A 26,721-nucleotide genomic window follows, 5' to 3' on the forward strand; every position below is an offset into this window, starting at 1 on the left:
TGCCTTTTTGAAATAGCTTGAAAAAAATTTATGTCTAATTTCATTCCAAGAGGACTGTATTTTTTAATTATGAAATCATAAAATAAAATCTTAAATAATTGAGTTAGATAAAAAGTTTTGACACAACTTGTGGAATTTCATTTTGATCTGAGCCACGTTTCTAAGAATAAGAATTATGTATGAAATAGTCAAATAAAGGTATGATTTACCAGTGTGTAAATACAGCTATAAATATGATACGTACCCAGCAGTCTTCCCCCTGCCTTTAAAAGCACTCATACTGTTTGAAATACTATTGTCACAGATCTGTGTGCTTTGTCATTATCTTCTGTCATGTAGATTCCTCTATTAAAACATGCTTTACCTATAATTTTTTCTATGCCATGGACAAAAAGTATTCAGGTTCTGGAAAAGCAAGCTTTATTAACATATATTCTTAGTTGAATAGTTGTTTTTTATAAAGTCTAAGTAACACTTCTTAGAATTTGCTAAAACTTTTAAATATTTGTAGTAGGACACTGCTTGGCACTGGGAACAGTGCTACAAGCCTAGTGTGACAAAGCTGTTAATCAGAACATTTTCTTTCCTCTTTCCCTGATTCCAGCTGGTTTTAGTAGAGGTTTTTAGTGTATATCTCAGCATGACTTAGAAAATATATGAAATGCTTTGAGACAGTATCAGGATTGTTGTTCTTTTAAATTTGAATTTCAAGTACTTATAGAGGCTTTATATAGCACTGAGGAAGTCTTTCCAATTGTTCACATTGGGGCATGGGTGTCATAAATACATCATCTTCATAGTAATTAATGTTAAATACATCAAGCAAACAGTAAACTACGTTTTATTTTAGTCTTGCCACCGTTTTATGTTGTTAAAATAAATATTTAAAAACTATTTGTTTTTGAAGAGCCATACTCCCAGTGCCTTCTGACACACGTATTATTCAAGATCCTGAGTTAACAGAATATTGGTCCCTGAGGTTCTCACATTTTTTCAGAAAGTTCCTCCTCTCTTTGTATAATTTTACCTTCAAGTGAATAAGGAGACTTTGGGGGAGAAGGAAAATCATTATTAAAAATACACTCAGACTTGATCAAAATAACTTTGATGGCTAGAATGGTGAGAACAGTCATTCTCTTCCTTTGACAGGTATTTTTTGGTCTGAGATTTGAGGGCACTAATATTGATTTAGAAAGCTCTGTGGTTCAATTTTAAATGAAATGTAAAACTTTTCCATTTTCTCACCTTTCAACCTCCACAAAAGAGCAGCTGCTTTTGCAGGGAAAAGCTGTATTCTCACTTTGGGTATCACAATGCATTTATGATGTAGGGCTTATCTAAACAGCTCCCCTTCATATGAATGGGAAAGAAAGCCTGTATTCATTTAGGGTTGGAGTTCTGACTGTAGCAGCTGGATACAAACCTGGATCCCAGGCTGCTATTTGGGATCTGGACTCCCTTGAGGTCATCTTTTCCAGCAGGTACCCCTTGCTTTTCTCCTCTCTCCTGGAAGTGACAGTGGTAGAGAGGTAGAAATTGTATTCCCTGCTCTCTCTCTTCTGCAAGCAGCTGTGCCTTGGCACACACTCCTCTCCAGAGAAACAGCTGCAAGCTCAACATGCCTGGGCAGTTGCTTGGACCTTATTACTCCAAATAAGTTTTTCCAGAAACACACGGGAAACACATACTTTCTACCCATGGTGATCAAAATTACCCTTATACACTAAAAAATGGTTTAGGTTTGATAACAGAACTACCATATATGGGAAAGGCAGAGGAAGAGAAGCTGATGGCCAGACTTGCCTCTCAAATGCACTCAGTTCCTGTCTTTAGTGAGAACAGGAACAACTCCAGGCTTTTAAGGACGTTTAACAGATGAGAATTAGAATATACCCAATTGCATTGCTTTCTGATAAAAAGTGCATGAAGGCTTCAAAGGAGAGGGGAGCCTTGGCTGCTGAAGGTCAGTTCCTGTTTCAAAGGCTGACCTCCTTTGAAAAGAGGTCTCACTGCCTAGTGTTCCCATAGGAAGGGAGCAAGGGGTTGGATCCATGCTGGCCTTCAGTCAGGGAAGTGCTGAGCTTCCATTCAAATCAGCGTTACCTGAAAAAAAAGGCATTTCAGCATACCCTTAGGTGTCTTTGATTAAACACCATGTGCTTTGTAAAGCATAGGGTCTTCATTTGGCTGATTTTATGTGCTTGAATATCTCAAAGACTAAACTTGGCAAAATCCAGACTCCTTTTAGACATAAATTTTTATCTTCATTTGGTGTGGTTTCACTTGGCCTGTTATCCACTGCACACTGCCTTAACAGGACTATCAGTAAAAAGTGGCCTAATTGGGTTTGGGAAAGAAAATAATATATTTCTAAAATTTTTAGTTGTCAGAAAGGGACAAGCATAGCATAGCAAGAATCAGACTGAAGGAGTGCAATCTGTGTTTCTGAGTTTTATTCCTAAAGTGTGTCATATACTAACTTTATCACCAAGCCTCTCAAAGATGATGATATTTACAAGGGCAAAGCCTTTTGAGATTCTTAGGTGAAAGGTTTATGTAGCATGGAAATATTACAATAATGACATTTTAATGTAATGATTTCTCTAACAGTGAAAAAAGCAAATGTCCATAGCTTGAGGAGGGGAGGGAGCTAACCTCTGCTATGGATGTTTGTACTTTGGAGAAAGTGCATTTCTTAAAAAGAATAAGGAATTACCTCTGGAACCCAGGGAAATACGTGGCAGGATGCTGGAGAGCACAGGGATGCTGAACAAATAGCTCTGATCAGCTATTTCTGATGGATTTCAGTGAGGTGGAAGCCAGAAGCAACAGGGAACACCCCAGGAGAATGTATTAGATATTCTATCTGCCAACGTGTCACTGGCCAGCCAAGAAGAGCATGACTATTCCACCTCTCCGCTAAGACCAAGCTTTCAGTTTCCATCCCCTTGGCCATCCTGACCTCCATGATGTTTTTGCATCACTTGATAGAATTTTCTCTGGCTGGAGGTCCAAATAGATTTTCTGATGAAATTCCCAACCCCCCCCCCCCCCCATTTCTATGATCATTATCTTGTTTATGGAGCCCTGAATCCATCTCAGCTTTCCAAGTGTCCCGTGGGGATCTGGGCTGTCCCTGTCTACAGCAGAGCTCAGGTGAAATCAAATGCAGGTCTGAAAATTGTTTTTTTTTTTTTTAAGTTTTGCAATGCTGTGAGAATAGCAATGACTTCTTCGGCAATTTTAAGAGAAAGCAGCTCTGTTTCAGCATCTGGGGTGGACAAAGTCCAAATGTTTTATCTCTGTCTGATGGTTTTTGTCCGTCTATAACATTTTGATATACTGGACCTCTTGCTTAGCGAGATCAGAGGAACTATTAACTCTTTTTTTCAGCATTATTACTAAGAATTGTGAGCTGCTTTTTGAACTTCAGCCTGTTTTGGTTTTGGTTTTGTGCAATGCACAAATATTTTAGCTTCTTTCAAGTGAAGAATAATTAAAACAGGAAAATACCATGCTAGCTGTAGGTCATCTGTCATTGCTCATGGATCCTGATTCTTGCTTCTTGTGAAGGGTTAGATGAACCTTTTTCTCTGACCTTATACAGAGAATGATACAGTGTGAAATAAAAAGGGTGTTTCCCAAACAGGACTCAGGGATGTAACTCCCACCTTTGAAAATATTTGATGTGAAGATTCAAATATGCCCATAGCACTTACAACAGTTATAAAACCTGGGTTTAAAAGAGACAAAATTTCCTCCCTGAAGGCTTTAACATATAGTCACCACTTTAAGAAATTAAAAAAGGCTTAGGGGACTTAGTGTGATTTCAAGTTATTCATAATTTGGAGGAAACTATTACATTACAAAAGACTATCCTGATTACAGAACTTTTTAATCTCAGTCTAAGATAAACATGTCTTCAACATCACATACACCTGAGTTGCCCTTTTAAATACCCTAAACCTTGATCCATATTCAGGGCTTCTTTTCTCGAGTCTCCCTGCTGTGATGAAAGTGTCATCTCATCTCATATTAATTTTGTCTCAGTACACAGAATCTTATTATGCTATAGCTTTTGGGGAAGGTTTTCTCATATATTGCAGAGAATTTTAAAGATGTTAAAGTAATAGCTCAAAATTCCACCTCGCTACCAAAAAACCAGGTTTCATTTGTGAGAGGAAAGTGGTGTTACACAAACTTTGCCCTGAGCAATTGTCTTTGACAGCCATCGAAAGTCAAATATAGAACCACATTTCTAGTAGTTCCTTAAGAGGAGAGAAGAGAACCTTGTCCCCACCCTTCATGGGAAGGAAAGCAGGATCTGTGAAAACCCTGGGTGCTTGCTTCCCTCAGCATTACTGATCTCCAGCCAGCCAGTCATGTCTGCCACCCTCAGTATGAGTAAGGAGCAAAGGTAAGTACAGGGATAGGCAAGGACCTGCCTCCAGGGATTATTCTGCTCCTTAGTAGTGGGGACAACTAGGTGTTAGGATCTAACCTGGGTTCAGGGACAACAGGAGAGGGTTCAGGACCTTGCACTGGTGGTAGCAGCCCTGGCAAGAGCCAGAGGGCCCATTCCTGCTTGGAAGGCAAAACTCCACTTCCCAGCAGGGGCGTGTGAGAGCAGCAACTGCACAACAAGCCTTAATTGTGTAGTCACTAATAATTGATTTTAATGCTCTTGTTTTAACTGCCATGGAATTTGCAGTATATTTTTGTGTCAGGAACTGGTTGGCTAAAAAGATATTTTCAATGCCATCTGGATTTGGACTCCATTACAATTAAACTATTGTACTTATATAGCCATATCATTGCAGCATAGCTGATAGGGTTTAAGTTAGACCATTAAATTAATAAACTGCTTTCTGAGGAGATAAGATTTAATTTCCCTGCTATATAAGATTAAATTTGTTGTACTATGTAAAAACTATGTATTCTTTACAGCTTATTTACACAAAGCTTCTGTTGTGTTCAGTGGAAGTTTTGTTAACAAATTCAGAGCAAGACTGTATTCAAATAATATTCACATCACACCGCATTTGTCAATTATGCAGCTTAGGCCTTCTCTTCCTCCATTTTATATTTAATTATGAAAGTATGGAAAGAACTATGGGGATTTTAGCAATCATGTATGTACAGATGTTATGTCCATGTATAGGCATCTATATTCATTCACAATTAAACTCTACACCAGAAAAAATCTTGATTGATGTAGACAATTTATGCCGAGGAGAAAGGAAAATAAAACCAAATGATCTAAGGTAAAAACCAATAATGTCCCTCTGTCCCCTGAACCTATAATTGCTATTTGGTATCTAAAGAATTTAATCATACTTGTTTCTTTGCCTCCACAGTCATGGAAAAATCTCTCAAATCTGAATGTCAAAAATGTAGATGAAATTTCAAAGCCTGAAAGTGATTTAAAAGCATGGTCCACAATAACATCAGTGGGGACTGGCATTCTTGAGTCACTTTCATGGTTCTCACAAGAATATCCTGAATGTATAATTTCACATCAAAGTCAATATGCTTCCTGCAATGCTGAGGGGAGCAACTGAGTTTTGGAAAGCAACACACAAAGGTATCCTTGTAGTACTGTGGCAACTGACAGGATTGAGTACTAATTTAGATGTCTAATTTTAAATCAGGGTTAATGAAAAAAAAGCCATGCTTTTATATCCCAGATTGTACTATAATGCTGTGTATTATAAAGCTGAACCCAGGACAAGCTGTTTGTAGTTAGTTTATCTTTTGTAGGTTGTTCTGAAAGTTTGACATCTGGGCTAAGCCAGTTATCATTGCGCAGAAGCAAGACCTAACATAACACCATTGACCCACCTGTTTTAGATATAATCAGGACACAACTCCCCAGTTTCATCCAAAACTTGTATTCTGGAATCACCATGCATTTGTACAGAAGAAACAGCAAAAAAAAAAAAAAAAAAAAAAAGAGAGAAAATGGTAACAAAGTTAGATTTGCAAACCTACTAAATACTCCGCAATCTCAATAGTGCCTAACATTTTTGCTGAGTGGGAGAAGACAAATGTGACCATCAGTCTTGGGAAATAACACGCCTACTAAATATGCACTTATGTAGTACACTCCAGGATAACTCTGTTGGATGAATGCAGATGTGAGGGTGTAAATAATTGTAAATATAATGCATTTAAGAAAATGAAAACTGGAAGTTTCTAAGCCAGGTCAGTAAAAAAGCAAGGCTATCTTTGGGCTGTGATTTGCCCAGGTGTGCTGTGTTTTAATCCATCACTCTAAGTTGCTTCACCTTTATAGAATTGTACTGCCACTGTACAAGACTAAATTTTCAGTTGTTTTGCCTGCACCAGATGAGAAAGGGAACATCTCTGTGAGGATCCTTTTGCACACAGGCATCAAAGTGTTGTCTAGTAGAGTGCTGGAAGCCACCTTGAAGCAGTAAGTGGTGAGCAAGTGGTCAGAGGACTAGGATTTGTTTCACAGTCATACTGTTAGTTTTGGAGGCTTCTTGAGACTGTACCAGTATGTTGCCCATCTAGAAGATAGGTAATCTGGGCTGGGTAATGTGGTCACATCTGTATGTAACTGGCCTTATTCTAAGGGCACAAATTCTGCTGAGTCATGCAAGCAGGGTAAGCAGCACAAGGCTGGGAACTGAACAAAAACTCTTTCCTACAAGCAATAATCATACTATGGTTCAGTAAAGGAGCACTTGCAAAACCAGGCACAGCCAAGCACAAAATAACCTTTCTGATCAAACGGCCGAACCCATTGAGATCTACTAACTTTTTGTTTCAGCAGAGACTATATAGGTGTGTTTGATGTTTCTTTCAGGGAAAAATTAAGTGTAGGCTAAGGAGAAGTTGCTTTTCAAGTCTCGGGCTACACTTGTTATAGGCAATACTTTTTTTCCTAAGTTTCACATGATGTTTCACAGCCTCCCTACTTCAGAGGGTGTTGAGTTATCCACCTGAACATAAATGTATAAATGGAACCCTCCTCTTCATCTCCCTGCATGGCTGGATGTGCTGCAAAGGCTTTAGGGGGTGAAATGAGATATTGCAGCTGGAAAAAAATTTTCCCTGTTTGTGTGTTTAATGAATTGTGACTTTGAAATGAAAAGTAATTCTGCTCAACTAAAACAAATCCGACCAAATTCAGATAAAAATTTACTTAGGCTTGCATTAAGTATCTAAATGGCCACAAAGGCTGCATTAGAGAGATTTTGTCAGCTCTCATGTCTGTGTCCAGAAGCTGGATGTCTTAGCCTGAGTTACTAATGCCAGCTTGCCTTTGTAACAAATGGAGCAGAGGAAAGGACTCTAGAGACCTATGTGAAGTTCTCAGCTACTTAGTCTATGGCTAGTCAAAACCACATCCTGGAATTTTTTCAGGTAGACGTGTCAAACTTGGAAATGTATAAACTTGAGCAAGATGAATTCTGACAGGCAAAAATGCATGGCAAGAAATAGGGCTTGCCTTGAAGAATTTATCATTTATCTGGGAAAGGCAGGCAAAAGGGCAGCAGAGAGGTGGCAGGAATGAGCCAAAGCAACCCAGTCCCTTGGTCATTCCATGGGAATACACCCTTGCTGTCCCAGGACAAAGTTCTTCACCACTTCTAGTGTATATTAGTAATTTTGTCATGCTCCTCTGAACTTCCTGGTTAAGTCAGTCTTAAGCAACAGCTGAAGGCGAGGGTGGGGTGGGGAAGCAGGGAAGGAAGGGTGAGAGACTTCTCACACTTTACAGCCTAATCTGAAAAAGGAAGTGCTGAAAGTTTTGCAAGATAATCAGACCCTCAAAAAAAAGTCCAATCTGTTTTACAGCCAGTTTCAGAGCCCGTTTAATAGATGCAGTGAGCCAAACACAATTCCATTGCGAAACAGTTCAGCAATGGACTTTATTGCAGCTGCTCTCACTTGTAATGATTTTAAAATAGCCAAATAAACAAAAAAAACTTTATTTTTACTGATTAATATATTAATTGATTATGACAATGCTATAAGTGGAAATTCACAATTTGTAGCATATGTGTTTTGGGTTGGAAATATGGAAATACCTTTCAGATCACTTTTCAGTATTTCTTTTCTAAATTTCTATTGGCTAAATGTAATAAATACGCCTGATAAGCATGAAATACTTGTCTAGTTTTGGGGTATTTTTTCAGAAGTTTAATCGCTTTAGCAGCATCATAGATGTTATGTGAACGTAGACACAAGATGTCAGTGGACTATGATGACAGTTGTCAACATTAGATGTGTCCCACACTGAGAAAAAAGGAAGGAAAGCAGAAAAAAAAAACAAAATAGTTTCAAAATCAGGCAATTCACTAACCAACTGAAACATGGCTGAGATGTGGCAGACTCAAAAGATGAGAGATAGGAATTATTTGTAGAATGAAATGAAAAATGCTGCTAAAATATAGAAACATCAGTTTTTAAAAATATCCAGATCTTTACTTAAACAAAATTTAACCTGTGAATCAAGCAGATTTTCCCTCTCTGTTCTAATGTGAGTTTTCTAATGAAAACCATGAATGTTCTTTTTCATCTTAACTTTCTCTACTCTTCAGTCTCTGGGCTTGACATCTGTTTAAAAAAAAGTCTAAAAATAGGGCTGTGAAATATAATGACTTTGAGCAATAATGGCATGACTCAGACTACTTTTTCTTAGAATCCACTGTCAACTCAGACTAAGGGTGGCCTCTGTTCAGTTTTAATTGCTAATGCTAGGCTATTTTTCTTGCAGAACTTTGGTAAGGACTGCTCAAATTTTTGTTGTATAAATTATGATACATTATAAAGTTTAATTTAAGAGATCCAGATACTTAGCTACTATATCTCAGGATTTAATGAAATTAATTATAGTAAGTCATGATCACAGCCACGGTGACCAGCATACAAAGATAAGGAACATTGTTTACCTTACTCATCTAAGAGAACTCCAAAACAACATAATTGACTGCATCTGTAGCTTATTAGCATTAATATATTTAATGATGATAAAGCCTTACCATTGCAGCATAGGAAATTTTCAAGTTCTGGTTTCATAAATGTTGCAGGACCTTTAGGGTAGCATAATTCCTGCTGCTGGTATCTGGGTGCTTGAGACCCCATTCAAAGAGGGGTGCCTTGAAGTAGGTGGTGATAGCTGTGAGGCTGGCCACAGCAAGAGATGCTGTTTTAGTCTATTTACCTAGGTAGCTACAGGCAACTGGGAATGGCTTTGCCACATGTGTGCCGAATGCCCCTGTGGTGTTTTCTGCTCTCTCTCACAGTGGATGGTGGTGGGGCTGCTGCTCAGAGAGCCCATGATCTGTTCAGCAGCTGGAAAGTAACTCTTTCTTAAAAGAATCCCTGAGAAAAAACAGAACCTAAATATTGGCTCTTCCAGTATTTTCATCCATTATCATCTTCCTTGAGGAGTAAGTCATTTTGGAAATGTCTGTGGCTTCCACAGATAAAGGGAATGCATGTGTTACCTTAGTATCAACAGATGTTTGATTAGGTCTGCAGCTTCTGTGCTTTCTAATGAAGTCCTTGAAAAAACATGTCCAACTAATTATAAACAGCAACAGGAATTTTAGTTTATCTTCATATTTACTGATATGATAGCAAGTTAAAATACTACTGTTTAATCAAACTTAATTAATAATATTTATCTTTTACTTTGGTACTCCTGGCTCCTGTTAATTCTGCAAAATGCTGAAAGGGTTAAAGATGGACTTTAACGTAGTAACAGGAAGGAGGATCTCTCCCTCCTTCAAATCATATTTAAATGACAAAAGGTTAAAAAAAATTAACAGGGTCAGCTCCAAACTGTAGGTTTCCTGTTACATTTAATAAGGTAACCTCATACATAATAATAAAATTTAATTCTTGTAAATTCAATTTTTGGAATTACCATAATTATTTATACCAGAAAATGATTGAAACGATTGATTTTCTGTTTGTTTAAATGTTGTTAAAAGTTGACTATTTTTATGAGCAAACATTTTTCTCTCAGTTTTTTTTTATGGGACTTTAATTTTAAAGATCTTCTTTCATGTTAGTTGTATTAACTTCATAATTTTTTCTACATTGCTTTTTCTGAATTCATACAATTTCAATTAGATTTTATTTTAAATTTTAGGTGGAGAAGTTATATTAAGTATGTATATTAGGGAGCTGTGGCAAAAGTGTGTGACAATGAGGACAATCAAGATTTCATATTTGGAAAATATCAACAACTTTATTAAATGAAATTAAATAAGATAGCTCCAAAAACATACATATTCAGCAGCTACTGAAAGGCTGGGAATACCATTGCTTTTTTGCTCCTTTTCATCAAACAGGTGCAAGGAAATTTGTCAAGGAAATTAAAATATTGTATAAACGTTGTTATTTAAGATTTTTGAACATAATTTTATATGCCTGTGGGATTCATCAGTACAGATGTGCAGACTTTGTGCAAGTGAGGTTTATTCATAATTGAATGTTATGGAACACTGAAGTAAATGTCTTCAGAGAGCTTCTATTCAGAACTTTCTATTTCACCATCACTAACTGTCCTCAGTTCAGCAGTAGCAGTCATTTCTCTCCTTCTCATTAGCTGGTGCAGTGCAGTGTTTTTGACTTTCAGCCTGGGACCAGCGCTGATAATACCGATGTTTTCAGTTGTTGCTAAGTCATGTTTAGTCTAACCAAGGACTTTGTGAGTCTCATGCTCTGCCAGGGAGGAGGGGAAGCTGGGAGGAAGCAGAGACAGGACACCCGACACAAACTAGCCAAAGAGGTATTCCCTACCATAGCACACCTTGCCCGGGATGTAACAGAATTACCCAGAAGGGCTGTGTGGTTGACTGAGTTTAAACAACACTAACTTTCAGCTTGAAATTGCTAGTCACTGACTTTCAGCTCAGTGAATCTCATCATTATTTGGATTGTCTGTATGGTTGTTCTCACAATCACGTAATTTCTCCTCCCTTTCCTGAATACCTGAAAATTGACACAGTTTGAGGCAAGTATATAAGTTGGACTACTTTTTCTCATTGTTATGTTAGCTTAAGCTGCCTAAACTAAGCTTGATTTATCTATAACATAGGAACTCGGGGTTAAATACCAAACCAAATTCTGATTAGAGATGTTTCTATATATATATTTAATTAATAAGACAGGATTAAAACAGATATTCACAATGGTGGAAAATGGGATATTCACAATGGTGAGAGTGAACAGGCAACCAAGCTCATAATTTAAAGCACATAAAGAAGGCAGACTTTTGTCTCAGTTTAAGGAGAAACGTGATGTAGGAATATCAGCAGTCATCACACTGATTTTCATCACTTTTTCATTTCAGGGTATAAAAAATACACGTTGAAGATAATAAATTTGAGTAGTATAATAACAACTCAAGTGCATGGATAGTTTTGAGATAGGAGCCACACTGAATTAGGAGTCACCGTGCCTTTGCATGTTTACCATACCTACTTGATACTTTTAGGAACTCTATCCCTGTTGATATACTTGTGGGAATGTAAAACTTTACATAACATTCTGGATCTAAAGTAGCCCATGAATGAACAACATTATTTATTTCTGGTCTTGATCTTCCAGACTGCTGCTGTTTCAGAATTCCTACAATGAGAGATTCAGGTCTACAAATGTGCTGTATTTTTGAAAAATTGGCTGCATGTATTAACTAGTCCTTTAGCCATGTAGTCCTATTGTGCAAATGCTGCATAAGGTTGTAGAGGTAAGCCCTGGTAATTGAATAACTGGTGTTCCAGGTGGTAAGCAACTGTTTGCTGTATCTGCCTGCGCTCTTCCCACAGCCGTTTCACTTTCATGAGCAAAACAATTCACACACACAATTACTTTTACCTTTTGAAAAGTTGAACAGTTGGTGCCAGCCTACATAATGCTGGCTATTATAATGACTTCTTTTTTATGATCAAAAGATTCTAAATATTCGTAAAAAGTTGACGTTATTTCATTAGCTGTTGCAGGTGTAGGAAGGAGTAAGCCTACAGAACCGAGGGAGTATCATGCTCTCTGCTGGATATCTCCATGAATGTTTCTAAAACATGGTTTCCCACAAGCACAGGGGACCATATAGCAAGGCAATTAACAGGCACTGAATGTGTATTCCCAGTCTCTCATTCCTGCTCCCTTTCTTGTTAGAGCAGAGCTGTATTTATTATTACTTCTTTCATAAATCTGTGAGATCCTAATCAAGCACTCCAATAGACAGACAGAAATGGGTGTTTGTAAAATTTCTCAGTCCTTTTGCCTCAGTTTAAACAAAGAGGTGTTTGTATATATTGGATTTTTACCAGTGTTACAGAAACTAGGCTTTCAGAGTTTATTCCAAAATCAGAGTTGCACTCCAGGAGCTCAAAAATTTCTAGTCATGTTCAAAAAGAGAGAAATCTGCCACATTGTAATGCTGGTGGTTATAAATATTGGCTGATTGTGCCTCCTGAGCAACTTGCAAAGCGGGCAGAGCCTGAAATTTTGTTCTGAGCTTGTGAAATGTACAGTGTGAGGGGTTTCTGAGATACCACAGGCTCTTACGAACGGCATGGCTATTGAGTGTCCGTGCAGTGCGGCTGCATGGATCAAGCAGGTTGCAGGTGCTGGGCTGCCAAGATAAACGGAGGTAGATATAAATGGTGATTATGAGCTGGAACCCCGTTTCATTTGTCGCTTGTGCTCTACTACTACTTCTTTGTGCTGTTATAATGCAATAAACAAATAACAATAAGATTTAATGGACAGCTTTGGCCTGGTGACTTTTAGTGTAAATGAGTGGAGAGCTTATGATGAGAGAGTTAAGATGTGCAAAAATCATCATGTATTTGTCTCATGGAAGAGCTATTAGAAAGAAAAATCCATAAATGTCACTGTAGTGAGCATTAATCAGTCTGGGGACCTGAGGCATATAGGCAGATGTCTTGGTTTTCACATGAGCTTCAGAGTTATGCTTTCAAGAATAATAACTGCTTTCTGAATTTTGGCCTCCTGACCTGAAAGTCTTCTGCTCTCTGGCCATACAGGCGTTGTTGTCAGCCTCAAATACACCCTACATTCTGTCACATCCTATAATGAAAAGGAGAGCGCCTGTATTCTAAAGCAAATAAAAATGACTCAGTAAAGATCAACCATCACATTTTTCCCTAAATTCTGTGCTATTCAATAAAACTGTTGAGGCTTGTGATTCTGTTCATTATTTCCAAGTTCCAATGCTAATTTTTATCCATAGCTTTTCACTTTCACATGAATTAGTAGCTGCCTTTGAACATACAGCCTGCAGATCGACATAGGAGCTGCAAATAGAAAGCTTAGCGCCCCTACATCACCCTATACAGAGCAACATACAGTGCGTCACTGAGGGGTGAGGCAGACGTGCAGAGGGAACATAGCGATGGTGAACATTTGTTCTTTCTTCCTTGTCCTTGACCAGGGTTTAGCAGTTCCAGAAAATTCCTGCTGCCAGCAGGAATAATTTGTATGATGTAGGCCCAGAATTTTTTACATGTACTGTTTGCAGGAACTGAATGACCAGATCTCTTATTATGGACATTAATTGTTCCTCTCTGTACATTGTCTTGATGCTATAAGGGGCAGGGTTACTTCTGAGTTCTGTGTGACATTGTGGCTGAGACTAGGTTTTTTAAATATATATACACATACATTTTAAAATAGGCACAGGCCTAAATTTTAATCCCAGCTGTAGCTGAACTAGCTTTATATGAACTCCCAATTATTATAGTTGTAAAACTGGTGAATAGTTCTTATCCTCCAGCGTATGAAGCCTTTTACATATTAATGGTAGTGAGCACAAGTGAAATATTGGGAGCAGTTGGTGGACTTGCTGGGATCACAAGTCTCATTTTCTGGGTCTGGGGTTAGCTGGGACTGAGAGAGGAGCGATGTCTTCTGGTAGATTCATAGTCTGTAGTTTTTCCTATGGCAGGCTGCAAAAGCCATAAATTTGAACAGAACAGGCAGCTGTGCTCCACACAGGGGTTGGGGTCAGGGTCGAGGTAAGGCTGTGTATAATTCATTCAGCTGTGGACTTTTTCGCATGGTAGTTGTTCTGCTACTTGTATAAACAAAGCTTTTTAAAAGTTTTAGGGTTAAATAGGAAACCACAAATAATATTCTCCTTCAGAAAGATATTTTGTGGATGTTGTTCACCCCTTCATAACAGACTTTTTTCTGAGCTACTCAAACTATCTACACTTCTTATTCATTAGGCCAGACCCCAGCACTCTGCTCTTCAACTTTCATGTAGGTACAAAAGTGGAGAGGAATAAAAAGCCCAAAATACATATATATTTTGTTGGTGCTGAAGACACTGACTTTAAAAAATATAAAAGTGTAAGTTGTCCATCAGCTGTAAGTGAGCTTGGCTGCTTTGACTGCAGTGCAGCTGCATTGACTGACACAACCTAAAGACCTGAGTCTGAATTTTGATTTATTTTTTTATTTCTCTCCTAGTTTTGAAAGCAAGCCTGCTGTTTCAGTCTTTCTTTTAAAACAAAGAATGCATGTAAAAGCGTGTCCTCTATGTTCATCAGACATACTGTTGAATTTGATAGCCCCGTCATTTGTAAGCTACATATATTGTTGCTTTAATGCATTCCCTCACTACTTTGATAAAAGCCTTAAGATGTTGCCACTAGTCTTTGATGTTTCTTTCTGATGTTACAGTACCTCTTCTTTTTCTTCTCTTCCAAAAAATCTGTTTTGCATAAACATGAGCAGCCAAGATATTTCTAGTTAAAGATAGAAACATCAAGTTCTATCAATAAAAGGACAAAATGAGAAGGTATAGACAGACTTCTTTATATTCTTGTTAAGCCCTTATAGATAAAGAAATAGCCTGTGTGTTCTCATTGTAAATATACTAGAGCAAACATGCTTCACTAGCTTAAAAAAACACCACAACCTAGGCTGCCATGAATATTCTTGTGATGCAACAATTCATTTTTCAATAAGCTGTTGTAGGAACTCTGGGACAATAAATCCTAGGCTGGTAAGAAAATACTTGTATATTTATTCTGCCAGTCTACTAACAGGGATTAATTGGTTATCATACAAGAGAAAAGACTGAGTTTTCATATTTAGCTTCAAAGCTGTATTGCTTATCTTGAAAGGTAAAATTGTGTAGTCTGTTTTTTACTGGAAATAAATAAAGGATGATGAAGATGATGATTACTAGTAGTAGTAGTAGAAGAAGAGTAGTATAGAAGAAGAGTTGTTTCAACAAAAGGTCTCAATGAAAAGGTAGTGCCATTGTCCTAATGGGACTGAAATAATCCTTGCCCCAGATTTCCAGAATGAAAAATATAGAATAATATTGATAAATAAATGTTATTCACAATTATCAAGAAAAATAGATTAAATACTTTGCTCAAGCCCATATAGCAAAAATGTAGCAAGGGCAGGGACTGAATACACACAACTTCTGAGTGCCAATCCACTGTAATTTAAATTACTGTCAAGCTGTGAGGAAAGAGTGATTTTCCTATGAAGGTCATGACTGCATTCAGGAAGAACCCGGTGTAGTGGAGCCACAACATGGTCTGGCGATTAAAGAATGTTACGCCAAGAAATGCCAGCTTGTCATCTTGTTTCTTCCAAGACATACGTATCCTTAGGTTAGTGAAAATTTTCTTATCAATTCTCAGTAATGTAAATAGGCATAAAATATTACTTCTTTGTTGCACAACCAAACTATGGTTCACTTCTTAAGGACTTTTTTCATTGCAGGATGCCCTTGACAAATAGTGCTTAAAGCTTCAGTCCTAAAAGAAATTGTCCATGTAAACATTTTCCTGAAATTCGTGAAAGCCCTTTGTAAGATAACATGAGAAAACTGTAGGTAGTTGCAGGATCAGGGCCTAGAAAGACATCAGCAAAGATAACGGCATTCTTGTACGAATAAGCAGAGATTAAACAAAAACCAACAGTTCTCCCACTTCCACCCTGCCCTCCCCTTCATGAGATGGAAGTAAGTAGGCACACAGTAAGCTCCTACTTAATGAAAATTTGGGATTTGGAAATTAGTAGGTTAAATAAAAATTGTTTAACTGTGGAATCAAAAACTATGCAGCCATAAAAATTTCTGGAGGAATAGAAAATTGCAAGGAATCAAATGATTCTTGAGAAGTGTCTTATACCAGATCTTCCAGATGGTGAGTTTAAAAGGTAGGTTTAGGAAACTAATATCCACATTCATCTCCTATTCTAAAATATCTTCTATATCCTGGAACCATTACACATTCTATACACTGAAATTGAGATCTGTATACTGGGATTCAGAAAATAAATGCTCACTATGGGGTTTTCTGTAGCTTTTACTGAATCCTCTGAATACCGAAACCAAAAAAATCCCAGGTCCTTCACTTCTCAGTGTTTGAAGTATGATTAGTAATCAAAATCAGCTGTGGCCCATGGCTGCTCTTCCATGACACACTTTTCCCTCCTATCCATGCCAGATTTTGCACAGTGGATACACCCCTTGTACGTTTTGACATAAAATCTACTTTAAATAGTTTTCTGTATACATCCTTGAAACACTGAAACTCTGCTGCTGGTATTGCCTTCTTCTCTATGAGGGAGGATAGACTGGGTTTTGCTTCAGTTAAACAGTTAAAGTTTTAAGTTATTTGCCTGCCTATTCACTGTGTGGTTCAGAATTTACTGTCTTGAAGAAAACACTAGCAACAAAGCAACCAGATCTACTTTGGATCCATTAAATGATCAAAACCCCTGCTGGGAGTATTGCTGTTTCTTGTTTTGCTGGTAGTCTTTTGTATCATTCCCAGCCCACATGAGCAAAGGCTATCCCGGCTGATGTACTTCTGTTCAGCTTCAGGTATAACAACCAGGACCCTTTATTCTGTGCAAATATAGAAAAGTGAGCTAAACAGGATTTTCTGCATCCAAGCTTGTTTTCATGTTGAACAAATTCTATTCCTTTGTTTTGTTTAATAGTTAAACATTTCTTCTATATAACCACCCAGGACATTTTCATGTTTATGTTTATTATGGCAGCACTACTGCCAGGGCCAGTTTTAGATTTGTTGCCTAAGTAAACTATCCTTTAGAAAACTGGAATATAGTCTAAATTTTTTGCTTATTATTATGTTCCAGTGTTGTCTGGTTGTTATTGTTTTGTCTACTGAGCTAATCTTATTGCCTTATCTTGGTTTTCCTTTTTTAAGGTTGTTTAGTTTTCCTTATAATGACAAACTCACCCTTCTTTTCCTTCAGAGCTTTATTCTACCTATTTTCTTGGTGATGTTCTTTGGTTTTGCTTTCACATATTGTGGCTAGAAATAGAGGGATACTCAAAAAATCTTCTAAGTAGCAACTGAACTTGATGTTCTTTGCAATGCTTAGTCTTCTGACAGCTTTTGATTGAGCTCTATTTTCTACTTGCATTATCAGCCTGATCTAGACATTTGATCTGATTTTTCTAATTTTTCTTAATCATAGTGTTTTCTTCTTTCATAATCATGTTAAAGCTAGTTCCCGTTTTCTACCTATTCATCTTGAGTACTTATTTCCTGCTCTCTCAACTACTCTGAACATTACTCAAAACTTTGTAGGAAATAGGAGGATAATGCCATCTGCAGACCTCAGGTGACTTGGATATTCTCCATTGATACTGCTATGATCAGTCTCTTATTCAAGCTTTAAAGAAACCTTTGTGAAGATGCAAAGAGAGTTGGTAATATAATTGAAAAGGACATTTTTACTTACCTTGTCAAATGTAAATTTCAACTCAACTGCATTATAAATGTTTTTGTAGAGAGTAAATCTATAATAATGTAAAGTGTACCTTTGGAAGTGAAAATGAAATTTCAGTAGCTGACATGCAAATTTTGCTTCAGGAACTGAAACTGCAGGTTCAATTTAGTTAGGCTGGAGACTCATAGATTTATGTATAACCGAAATTCTTACACTGGAGATCCAGCTGTGGAGAGGGACAGCAGGAATTCTGCACTTCCAGTAGTAAGATTTTGTAATCTTTAACGAAGAATATTATTGCCCATTTTAGCTACCATCCTGACTGTAACAGTGAGCTGTGCACTCATGCAGCTGTGGTCAAAGAAGGAGGGACAAGGCAAATGAACAGCTCAGAAACCAGCACAGCTATATTCTGATGCCACTTTTACCTATGCTGTTCTTTCTGTCAGTTTTCTGTAAGTAAGTAAGTAAGAAATCCCTCCCCACTTAGGCAAGCATTTATGCATCCATTAATTCAGTGGGATGGTACTAAAAGCCACCAACATAAGGATACAGTCTGGACTTGACTGAGCAAAAAAAAGATGTTACCAAAATATAACTGTCTTATACATATGCCCTGCAAACAGCTAAGGAAAAGGTGATGAGCACAAGAAATTCTCAGTAGATTCTGTTGTTAAACAACTTTGAAACAGCACTGAATAAACTGGGACTGTGAACTGGGTTGAGAATAACCCTAGTGTTTGATGTTGAAGGTAGCTTACTGTAGATTATAATAAAAGACTGTAACAGGAATAATTCTGCCTCTGTGCTTTGTGGCTATTTGAATGGCAAGAGTGATGACAAAAGAATTATTGTAGGAAACTGCTAGCATGGCCATACTGTTATTGATTTCCTTCAGCATCTATTCTTCAGTTAATATTGCATTTAAGATACAAATAGGAAGTTTCCTTCCTTAAAAGTGCTGTATCATTTCTTCTTCTTTAACTGAAATTCCAGCCAGAGTTAAGGAACTACCCTTATGAACCACTTCTCCTTTCTCTCCCTCAAACCAATTGGATATAAACAAACAGCTACATATATAATTCATGACCAGATTTGTACTAGTCTTTTCTTGTTTGCCCTGTTGTGTTCAGGTACGTGAGCTCTGGGGCAATGCTGTTGTGTAGAGTTGATCAAACTGATAGATATCCAGCCACTGCTGGTAGGTAACTATACTGGCAAATGAATATTACTGAATTTAACTGTGTGATGAAAATCAGGCTAATCAGTTTTTATTTTGCATGTGTGACAGAATTACAGTTTTATCTCTCATCTTCTTAAGACAGACCAAAAAGACTACCATTTGCCTTCTTTCTCTAATATGACCTACTGATTATGCTCATAAATACTAATTAACTCACTAGATAATGAAATAAATTTGTTAATGATAATAAACTCACAAAATCTTAGTGTTACTATTCATAGCCCACCACTTTGCTGAGGTACAAACACTGTGACGTTTTCCTGCTGAAAGTTATGTGGCAACACACTGAAGACTTTAAAATGCTGTTATCGTTACTGAATATTCTTACTTTCAACTAAAAAATTAATTTTGAAGGCAGGCAAATTACACATAGATACATAGGTGTGACAATTATTTTTCTAGGCAATTCTAACCTTCTTATTTTTAACTTGTACATTCCTTTCCACATTAGGACCATTGCTTTTGAAAGACTTGCTCTGTACAATACAGCTTATATTAATGCTATTAATAATGACTTACTAGTAATAATCTTTAATTCCATATTCACCCAGAACTCTCATTTAAGATAAATGTGAGTTTCTCTTCATTTATCCCACTAGAATCAGTCATTGTTTGTTAATTGATATGTTTTTATTTAGTGTATATTTGCTGAAAACTGCTGAGTAGTTTGGGCTTACCCTAATATCACTCTTCCAGCTCCTTTTCTGTAGCGTCTACTAAGTGCACAATGTTTGTTGTACCTAAATTGAAATGGAAATGCTGGAAAGCACATCTCTGTCTCTGAAGGACATGCACTTGCTTCTGTTAGGCTGCCTTTTGGTTCTATTTATGGTGGTTTTACTTCAGTTCCTGTTCTAATGGTTTTTAAAGGCTGATATCAGAATTTAAGTAATTATAAAAGGAACTGAATTTTGACCCGTTGTATGTTAGATATGGTATTAATTTTATTTTTTTAACTTATTTCGTTACTGCTGAATGTGACATGTTGTGAAATAAGATTAGTTTGAATACACATCAAAAGGCAAGACTGCTTGCTCATTTCAGTACTGAAAATGCCAAATACGCTATTTTTCTGAGGTTTCCAGTTAACTGCCGAATATGGCAAAACATAAGTGTTTGGAGCCTTGCACTCTAAAAGTGTTCTCTGAAAGAATTCCCAGCTTCCCTTCTCCTCTTTAGCAGATATTTGTCAGTGTTAGGCTGAAAAATATCTTTTCAGACTCAAACATGCAAAGCTATAATTCAGAAAAGACTTCTCAAAATAAATTATCCAATTTTAAGTAAAAAATTATATTCATTCGAATTTTTGGTAATGTGGTTTGTTTTTGGTTTTGGTTTTTTTTTCTTTTTTTCACTAGCAGCAATGCTCTCTGTTTAACTCATATTTGTAAGAGTAGTGAGAAATATGAATCTTATGAAATTATTGAAATATTTCAAAGGCCACATAATTACTGCACTGGAAATCCACTCTTCCTACGCTCAAAGCAAAAGTAGGAATGTATTGCCAAAAGAATATACTGAATTGTTGTGTGTGTTTTACTGAAGGTAACATTTGTTAACCCCATGAACAGCATGCCAACAGCATCCCAAAGCAAGAACATGGTCAGGCTTACTGCTGCTTACAGTCATTGAAACATATTTGAGCGCAAAATGGATATGGTGACTTTAAAAAACTTCTCTTAACAACTGGTGTGAAATATTTTTTGTTACTTTTTTCTCATATAGTTATCCTTGATGTGCCATTCTTGTTTCTGATGGAAACGTCACCTACTGCTGTCAGCTAACCCAATCTGCTCCCCTTGTATGAAAGCATACTTTGTGGCCAGATCCTAAGCTGGCTCAAAATGATGTTGCTGCCTTGATTTCACAAAAATCGTGTTGTGAAGCTGAGCCCGAGATGCCTACTTTGAAATCTTCCCCCCTTGCCCTCTTTATCATTCTGAGACTGAGGGAAGCAATAGAAAGCACATTTCTTAGGCTGAATCTGGTTTTGTACGTGTCTTTACAGAAGCTATAACCCTTCACAGACTTAAAATAACTTGTCCAACAGATTAGCCTCCCTGATGTGACTACCTCACCAAACCACCTTATGCCACCGTCTTTGTTTCCTCTGTTCTTGCAGTATATGGGCTAGGGGGTGCATACCTTGGTACAGTTTGTTTTCAAAATGAGGGAGGATTGAAACACACAAAAAGAGGTTAGGAATAAGCAGTGCTGTCATCTGGTGGTGAAATTATTACCACTTTAAACAAACATTGTGCTTTTCAACCAACGGCTTTCACTTTTTTGAGGAAGTTGATGTAGTCCCCTTGGCACAGAGATACAAATCTTTCATATAGAGATAAGCAAAACCATTGGTTTTATCCAAAATTGCTAAGCCTTTTGAACTCTATTTTTTTGAAGAAGAATAACACACCAGAGACAGGCTCATCAGCTTACTATGTTCAGATCTTTTTCTTCTTTAGCTTGTGATGCCAAAACATGAAAAAGTTGTTGGAAAGCATGTTATAAATATCATTTGTGTGCATATGCTACTTGTCCAGTGCAATGAAGAAGTTAGGACAAAAAGAAATACCCATCCCTCAGAAATATCAGTATACTCAAACGCCAAAGTACTATTTTGCCCTTTTATAATTTTGCCACAAGTACTTTTTTCCACATGATATTTGATGTCCATATCCTTACATACAAGGAAAATATACTTTTTAGATCTACCTTCCAGGGTTGTTTTGCTGTCTGTAACTGAACAGGAGGAATATTACTGTCTTCATTGCATCTGAAATTATACAGTGCCTGCTCCCCTGGGAAACCAGAAAAAAATGTGTAGGAAGCAATGAGAAACTTTTTACTTCACGCTTCCTCTTCATACTTTTTAAGGCTGACCTCTCTGAGTTCTCTTAACCCTCAAAGTGAGATACAAGTGAGAACATTATATTGTCACATGAAACAATTAGAAATCAAAGAACAAACCAATTTTTTTTTGAAACTGTTCAGGGTTTTACTAAAGTAGCCATCACATGAGTGTTCTTTCTTCTCTTGGTTCATTCTTCTCTTGGTTCATTCATTCTGGCTTTCACCCCCTTGACTTTTCTCATCCATGCATACAGGTAGTACACTACCTATTGTTTCTCCCCAATGTTCGATCTATATTCCAAACTTTACCTATAGATAACAAAATAGACTATATTGATCTTCATATTGCAGTCACATATTGTCTCTTCTAAGCACTATTGTCTGACTTAAATAGTTAAAAATGTTGATATTAAAATAAAAACTTTCATGGCTGCAAGCATTTTCGTTATTCCCAATACCTGTATCATGTCTGCAAAGCATTCCCAATCACTGCATCAGCCTGTATTATATGAATTCTATATTTTGGAGTAGATTTCTTTCTGATGCATGATATTTGTTAGAAATTCTTGAATCTCTGAATAAAATACATAATTCTAGTTATGGATTTCCCATGTTGCTATAACGGTAATTTGTACGAATCTGGGCTAGTTGTTGCAGTTGACAAGTACAGAGGAACTTTTAATGCTGCAGGTTTTTTTTTTCTACTAGGACCGAACAAACTGTACTGATGGAAGTTCATTAACAGAAGATTTTTAACTAAAACCCAGATTATTGTGCTTGCCATACTCAAACCTGATTTGAATACCTTTGTGATACCCTCTTCTGCATTTAATAGCATCTTATTAACTGACCTAATTTGAATAACTTCTGGAGATAGAGACAGGTAGCTAAGTAAATCTATCAGGACCTAGCTCTTTAAGCATAGCTAGGCATACAGAAAAGTTTCTTTCCATTCTTCAGATGCAGGAGTCACATTCACTGTCCTGTAATAACACTAACAATAAAGAGGAACTGGAACATTGAAGATTTATTGTATTCAGAGGTGTCATGAATCAGTGAGAGAGTGGACAAGGTCACTGTGTGGAGTCAAAGTGAGGATATTAGCTAGGGTTTGATAATTTGATTGTGGTCCATTCTTATGCTTGTGTGGCCTATTAACTGTAGTGGTTGGTTTTATTCAGTTTAGATTTTCAGCTTAAACTTGAACTTAAATCAAAGGGATAGTTTTTGTGAAAATACTTCCTGTAGTTTGCTTTGCTTAACTTTATAGGCTGTTTTTATAGTGCAATGTTTAAAACTTGAGTCTTTCCTGCCAGTGAAGACCACAAAGTCATTGAGATTCATTGTTATTTTAAAACATGACAAGCTGGCCTTAAGACCTTAGGGATCCTTTCTTCAGAAGTCAAGCTGGTGATGGATAAGGAGCCATCAGAGCTGTGTGTATCTTAACTGCAGGAGTTCAATTAAGAAGCCAAGAGTGTCTCAGGTATAGCGGCACAAATAGAAGTGCTTGCTTTTGATAACGTCTCTGTAGCTGCTCAGTGCAGGTAGTTGGCTTCCCCCAACTCATTTCTGATTGCACAAGGAGGTTAGCACAGAGGAATACCTGAAAGGACTGAGCTCCATCAGTGTTCAGTGACTGCTAGAAAATGCCACAATGGGGAAACGCTATCAAAATTCCTGTGTCTGCATGGGGAATTGACAGGAAATGGCTAGCTGTAAGATCTAGCCTCTGACAGCCACAGCCCTGAGAGCTCTGCTGCCTTTTTCTCCCTGAGAGAAACTCTGTTCTGCTGCCTATTCTGTGCAGAGAAAGTTTTCTCACCCAGCGCCGGTTTCTGCAGTCTGTTCTGCATTTTTTTGCTCCCACATTCCTCTTGCTTTTCATAATGTTTGGCAGTGTGATGGAGAATTTCAAATTGCTCCCATCCTACCCCACACTTAACAATTATCAGCTATTTTTAGACACTGAGGTATCAAAATACAGAAGCAGCAGTCATTGTTGAAGACATGGCCTTTGTCAAAGGACTTTAAAATGTTTCTTCTTCAGTCTCTTCACCCATGAAAGAACATTCAGAAGTTCCTGATGAATATGATGTCAAAGGTTAAATAAGATGAAAAATAGTGCATTAGAGTCACATGAGAATTTTTTCTTAACTTGAAAGCTACTGTAAGGCATCTACTAAACACAGCTGTGAGTTGCCAGACTGGATGTCTTTTGCTTTGTATTCTTTCTCCATGCATATTAATGGAGAAGGTCTCATCTAATCAGATCAAAGTTCCAATAAGAAAAATATTCGCATTTAAAAATTAATTACTGTGTTTGGTTTAAGTAATTAATTGACATAATCACACACTCTTTCATAACCTAAACATTAAAGTGAATAGCTACATTATTTGGTGATAGTTTTTAAGATAGAACAGAAGTATATAATTGCTAAATTAAATTGAAATTTTATTTTATTATTAAATAATTTCACAAACGTGCTTTTCTCAGAGTTTCATAGAAAAAGCAGGGCAAACAAACAACTGATGTTCATTTGTAATAGAAGTTAAAAAGGATTAATTCATCAGAAAAAAATGCCTTTTTTCCTAACCCTTAAAATCTATTTGAAAGTCCTTGGAAATAGAGCTAAAATAATCTGTGTTGCCACTGTGTTTCTTATCTTAAAATGGAAATAGGTTTTTTTGGAACTTACAGAACATTTTAATAATTAAAATGTTCATAATTAGATGCTTATTTTCTGGTACAGTGGCTGAAAAGAACATGAAGCCCCATAACTTAAACAGTTTCAAAGATATGTTTTGTTCAGGACTAATGATGAATGATGTGATCCCATCAGAGTGAGAAATTTTACTTCAGAAGTTACTGAAAACACTGGAACAAATTGGCATCCTGTATAAATGGCAAACTGTAATGAAGTCTATTGAGTTTGTCCAGTATACTATGACTATATTTAAGCACATTATTTTATAGCAGAGATTTAAATATTTATTAAATACGGAATGAATTTTCATCAAAGAAAAAGTTGTAATTATAATAGTCAGTTTTCAGATCCAAAAATCCTTAAAATTGAAACACAGAAAGTGTTATTAGACTGCTAATTCAAATTCCTCTGAAATCACAGACTTTGTATTCCATTTGCTTTTTATTCTAGTACTCAGCTTTGAGTCCAAGAATATGTGTGATAAAAGTGTATCTTGGATTTGGCTCTCTTACATCTCTTTCAGCAAGTCATCGACCCTTAGTTTGAAGAAAACAGCAGTTAGACCATTTCCTTTTTAGTATTTCACTGTTTATTCACATCATTTCCTGTGTGAGCTTGTCTAACATTATCCTGTGGCCAGTGGTTCTCGCCATGCTTTCTGTGCTAGCTGAAAGACCCTGCCACATTCAGCATCTCACAGAAATTTCACAGTTTTCAATTTGACAACAAGAATATAGCTGAGTTTCTTTAAACTTCCACTGAAGCACCCTTTTCTTGGTCTTCAATTACTTCCATGGTTCTTTTCTGCATCCTTTCAAATCTTTCAATAGTGTTTTAAAAATGTTTAGGGTAGAAATATTTTTAGGATTCCATTATTGATCTCTCTTGAGCCGTAAATAAAAGCAGAGCAAAGCCAGGCTCCTATTCATTACTTTCTTTATGCTATTTTCTCTTTCTTGCTATAGCATCACCTGGACACTCCTGTTGAGTTGATAGTTTGTTACAAATTCTTTACAGAATCATTGCTTCTAGTGTTTTCTCCATTCAGTCTTCTCCAGTGCTGCATTCTTCATTTCTTTCTACAGCATATGCAGATGTGTATTTGGCTGGATAAGAACACATTTCAGTGGGATCACTACTCTAAGAAATATGTATCCTCTTTAGTTGATTTAATTTTTCATTAGTCCCAAATCACTGATGGAAATATTGAGTAGTACAAGACTGAAGAGCCCCTCTTTCTGATGCTGAGCCTTTGCTGACTACTTTCTTATGCATGTTCGTTAGGCAATTCTTAATCCAGTTAAAACACACTTTGTTGATATTGTGTAGTGCTATATTTTTAATTAGAATATTGAATGATACTAAGTCAAAAGGCATGCAAAAGTTGGAGTCTATTATACCTAGATCATTACCTTTGGCAACCTAACTTGAAATCTCATCAAAGAGCAGAAGCAGATTTGTTTGACAAGGCTTATTTTGCACAGAACTATGTTGACTAGCATTAATTATATTCCTACCTTTTAATAATTAATTAATTGAATATCTTTTTAGTTTTCCAATTATTTCTACCAAGGCTGTTGCTCGGCTATGCAGCTTGGGAGTACAGGTATCACCTACTTGCCCTTAGTGTAATACCAATACAAGATGTAGCACTGCTATTTACTGGAATATCACTGGCATTGTTCATGCCTCCCCTAAGTATGTGTCGTGGTTTAAAACCAGTCAGGCATAAATCACACAGTCGCTCTCTCACTCCCCCCCCCCCCCCCCCCCGTTTTTGGCCTCCCCCTGCTCCTGGAGGGATGGAAAGGAGAATCAAAAGAATGCAACTCCCATGGGTTGAGATAAGAACAGTTTAGTAACTAAGGTATAACACAAATCACTACTGCTACCATCAATAATAATAATGGTAAGAGAAATAACATGGGAAGAGAATACAACACCTCAGCACCAGCCAACTGGCAACTAGCACTCCCAGCCCGACCAAGCACCAGCCCATACCTCGTCCAACCCTGCAGTCTACCAGCCCTTCCGGGTAACTCTCAGTTACATCCTGGACATGACGTGCTGTGGTATGGAATACCACTAGTACCACTGTACCACTAGGCTAGTTTGGGTCAAGTGTCCTGTCTCTGCTTCCTCCCGGCTTCCCCCTCTTCCCTGGCAGAGCAT

General features: G+C 37.1%; 1 protein-coding gene across 2 annotated transcripts in view; it reads left to right on the forward strand.

Annotated features, from left to right (window-relative positions):
• The window catches only part of TFEC (transcription factor EC), a 130,236-nt gene that overhangs the window by 67,058 nt on the left and 36,457 nt on the right, over positions 1-26,721 (forward strand). The window contains exon 1 of one of the 2 annotated variants that reach the window (XM_061373040.1): positions 4,290-4,417. The exons of the other annotated variant lie outside the window; for it this stretch is intronic. The gene's annotated coding sequence lies outside the window, so the exon portion shown is untranslated. Of the gene's footprint in view, positions 1-4,289; positions 4,418-26,721 lie in introns of those variants that run through there. 2 annotated transcript variants of the gene reach the window in all.

This window comes from Neopsephotus bourkii, unplaced genomic scaffold, assembly GCF_033783945.1.
Source record: "Neopsephotus bourkii isolate Nb327-2 ecotype Australia unplaced genomic scaffold, CSIRO-AGI_Nbou_v1 NB_1624, whole genome shotgun sequence".
In the NCBI taxonomy this organism is placed as follows: domain Eukaryota; kingdom Metazoa; phylum Chordata; class Aves; order Psittaciformes; family Psittacidae; genus Neopsephotus; species Neopsephotus bourkii.